Source organism: Pagrus major, chromosome 5, assembly GCF_040436345.1.
Source record: "Pagrus major chromosome 5, Pma_NU_1.0".
NCBI lineage: Eukaryota > Metazoa > Chordata > Actinopteri > Spariformes > Sparidae > Pagrus > Pagrus major.
This window is the reverse complement of record NC_133219.1, coordinates 3,141,716-3,146,325: the sequence shown is the minus strand read 5'-3', so window position 1 is coordinate 3,146,325 and position 4,610 is coordinate 3,141,716.

The window sequence follows — 4,610 nt, the reverse complement described above, 5'->3', positions numbered from 1 at the left end:
AGATGTTGAAAACAGCAGATAAACCCATTAGAAAAGTGTTGTGTTTGTGATGGCTATCAGAGTTGGCATCTTTGGAAGCTGATGCCCACTCTCACTCTGCAGTTTCTCTTGTGCACTGGCAGGGGATGTTTTTGATGGAGAAACACACGTACTTTAGACTTGTGTAATCATAATTAACTGACTGAGTGGGTGGCCATCTTTAGATGTCAGCACTTTCAATAACAGAAGTTTCAGATCACCGGGAGAGAACTAGGGTTGACTGGATTTTGGCCAGAGAGATACTGAGGCCAGAGAGTGATACTGAAGTGATGCTAACGAAGACCAGCGCTGAACATAGGTACAGAAACACCAGAATAAGCAACCTGCACAACAATTTTCATGTCTCTTTCCCTTCTGTGTTATTATTTAAAAATCCAAAATCTATTAGGTTTTCAGTGAAGAATGAATGGCTCCATACAGCTTGTCTGGCATAATCAAAGTCTTCAAAAGCCCAGAGATCCCACATTGATTTGAAAAGATACTATTGACACCCTCGATACACAGCTGAGCTTGTGAACCCAGTTCAGAAGGGATTCACCCAAACACTTTTTGGATTAAAAAAGGGCATTTGAAAGAATACTTGGTACTCTGGGCCAAGTGCTCTTGTCTTTCACAGTTTTTGACACAAGAGGTGAAGACCTGTAGTCTTTGACACACAGAAAAACACAACCAAAAAGGACAAAATGAGTGTCTTACCATTAGGTCCAGTTTAAATTTGAAGGTATGGTGCTCCTCTTGGGTGTGCCTCCTCTGCATCCTCTTCCAGACAGGCTGAAACTGACCCTCAGACTATTCCTGAGGCGGAGGGTCTGGCTGACCTGGGCGGCTGCTGGTCATGTTTAGCTGCAGGGGCAGCAGGCAGAGTTTGATCCACAGGAACACGATGGTGGACGTAAGAAGTGACAGAGGTCTTCACCTGTCTGACCAGGACAAACCAGGATCTGCAGGTCAGTGCCCGCCTCTGACTTCCGGGAGCTCTTCCCTTCCAGGTTCAACTGAGAGTTCAAAGGAGTTTGCTTAAGAAGAGCGCTTCTTCCTCCACATGTCCTGTCTGGGTTTTCTCTAGATCACACGACACAAATCATCTAACTGCAGCATTTATGTTACTTAACCACTCTTCTAAGTTAAAATAACTCAATGTTGACTTTTGGTTTTGTTGTTCCAGTTTTTAAGACAACAATAGGTGAGAAAGGACTCAGTTCCACAGCGTCTTGACTTTCAAAAGATTTATCCTGATTCCAAGAATCAACATTAATACATAATATGGACTCATCTCAAGGAGAATGAGCCAAGAACACAGTTTTCACAGAGTTCTTATACAGAGGAGACTCTTGCAGACTTAGACAAAATAGTGTAGTTGTTTATCTGTGCTGGACACCTGTTTTGCTGTTCCTTAGCAGAGTACAAACTGATTCAGATGAGTATGAGCTACGCCAGGCTTCCTCTATGCTTACATGAAATACGTTACCTTGACAATAATGCTGATTGTACATATCTGCTGTGAACAGTAGAATGTAAAATAGTACTTTTTGTTTGTAAAATCTCACATCTGGTCACAAGTGAACGGAGCACACTGTACACTTCTTATGCCTTACATCAGAGGTTACAACAGCCTAAATATAATTTCACATCATTCATAAAATAATACGTTCTCATGTAATACTGTAACCACAGTTTCATGAACAGCGGTCTTGGGTGAAAGTCCTGTGTTTGTTTAACCATCCCATGGCCACTAGAGGTCGCCGCCTAACACAAAACATAAATATGAGTCTGCTTTCACAGCTAACCTATAATTTTGTGATGAGGACAGGCTGGTACGTCTGTTGTTGGCTAAGCTAGTGAATCTCATGCTGCATAAATTTGTAAATACAAAATCACCATAAAGCAGACATGCTGAATGGCAAACTGATGTTATGTGTCAGTTGTAACTCTGACTGGTGCCCATCTTTTCTCACTTTAAAGTGTCAAACTTTAACGAGACATCATCATGCCTGTTTTTTTTTATGTCCTTCTGTTTTCTTTTGTCTCTCAGGCACAAGCTCTGTTATTGAAAACTGCTACAGATGAGTGACAAATGAAACGGAAAAGACAACATGAAGCATTGATCCACCATGAGCCTCCAAAGCAGCTTCAGTAGATTGTCTAACTCTGCAGAACTCCACTTAAGGCATGAAAACTACCCTCAGAAGATTTTCTCTCATTTGGTATTTAATGATGGTGCCAGAGTGACATGTTGCTCCATGAACTTCCATAGATGTTCAGTTGAGTTAAGATCTAGTTGCCGTAAAGACAATAGCATATGATTCAAATAATTTTCATCTACCAAACTATGTGAGCACTGTCTTGGAGGGGAGCATTCTTTATTTGTCCAAACTTATTTAATGAGATCTTTTCAGTTGGTCAAATGTCTCTGAACTTAATTTTCCATCAGAATATAAATGTTCATCCATCCCCATTTCTTCCCAATATTAACAAGGGAACACTAGATTTGAATCTGAGTTCAAACTTTTGGGGAAACTTCTGTTACTTGCAAGGAAATGTATATTATTTAAATGGATTGAGTCTGAGCCCCCCACAGTTACTATGTGGTACAATGAAATACTGCAGATCTGTCCCCTAGAAAGGCTATCTGCATTCTTGTGTGGCAGTGAATGGAAATTTAGCCAATTATGGAATCCCTTCTAAAATCATGTACCACAATATCTTGACTGACTGGCTATCAAAATTGTTAATTTTTTGTAACAACATTGTCAAGTATGAAAAGGTGCAACTTTACTCTCCTATTTCTTTTTCTTCAGCTGTGTTTTAGTATCAGGGGGATCTTTTGTCTTGCATAGGATTTGCTTTTGTTTTTGTTATAGAGCATTGACAGGGCTTGTTATTGGTTTGTGTTTATTTGTTATTGTTTTATTTTTTGTGCGTGTATGTATCTACAGTATATATGTATTTTTATTTTGTCTTGTATGTATGACGTGGCTGGGTTCACAATGAATAATAAAAATTCAAAATGTGTAAAAGTAAAGGTACTTTTTGATGTTTGGTAATTAAAATGAAGGTTACAGGTGTGCCCACCCTCAGAGGCTGTTGCTGAGGGGGTTAAGGGCCTTCACATTTTGAGGTTTGTCTTTACAGATGCAATGACAGAGACAATGAGCCTCGTCCAGAGTGAGATGGCTGCCCACACCTCAGCTGACAGAGGGAGGCTGCAGAAATACTTGTTCAGCCATAAAAGGATACAGAATGAAATATATACCTATGTGCCATGTTAGCAATTCATTGCTCAGTTATTATAATAAATAGATGAAAACAAATGAGCCAAAGTGTGATAGACAACATAACTGGGAGTGAGTATTTTCTACCAATGCCAAGATTTAACGTGGTCAGGGCTGAGCATTGTCAGGTTAACTGCATCTGATCCAACAGCCATCTAGAACCTATGCGTCATCCTGCTCAGTCAGCTGTAATTTAACAGGTGGTAAGAGGAGCTGTCTCAGGGTGTGCTACGTGACATACCGCTCCGTTATATGATTACTTTATACAGAAACAGATAACCAAATGTGCTTTGAAATATCAGGTATGACATTCACTCATTTGGAAATATGCACCAAAATGAACTACTAGTAGGCCTGTGCTTCTGCTTTGTGATAAGTAGGGTCTGACATTATTCATGTCATAGTATGACAGCTGCATTAAATGTAGATGTTACAGTTCCCAGGCCTTGTGGCTCTGTACATGGACCTATCATTAATGTTATTGGTCAAAATGTCTGCTGTGAAAAAGGTCTGTCCAGAACAGACATTTACCTTCAACGAGCTAAAGAAGGCATTACATTTTTGTAGCCTTTATCCACCAGAAAGAATTAGCAAATTACATTTAGTGGATTTTGAGACTTGATAGTGCCACCTGAATGATACACTTCTTTTCAAGCATGTTTCCTCAACTAGTCATCCAAGTTAACTCATCCTGATAGAGGATATGTTGTCAGAGCGCCAGGCTATGCAGGACAATACAAAGTTTTGTAGCCATGTCACATAACTTGTATTTCAGCAGCATTCACACAACCACATGTGCGTAAGTCCATTTTCAAGCTGCCATACTAGGACATAAGGGGGTAATATGTAGTTCATCTGATAAAATGGCCACGTAAGGTCTAGATATGTTCACCTCCTTCAAAAGTGTAACGATGGTGTTAACATTGATAGCTTGAACAGAACTGTGAATTAAAACATTTAAATAATAAACTGTGTAGTAATCATGGTGAATTAGGGATTGATTAGATAGGCCTGATTTAGGAAAACAGCCAGTCAAGGTGCTACGTTCCAAAATGCTAATTTAAGATAAGAAAATTGAATGGACTGTATTTTTATAGTGCTTTTATAGTCCAGCAACTACTCAAAGTGCTCTACAACAAATGCTAAATTCACTCATTCATACACTGATGAAGTGTATGTCACCAGGAAAATATGCAAGTGTGAAGGTTATTTGTTTCAAAAGTTCCACATGTATCTCATTTGAAACTAAATGTTGCCTTAATTACTGCATATAAAACTGATTTGACACAAATAACAACA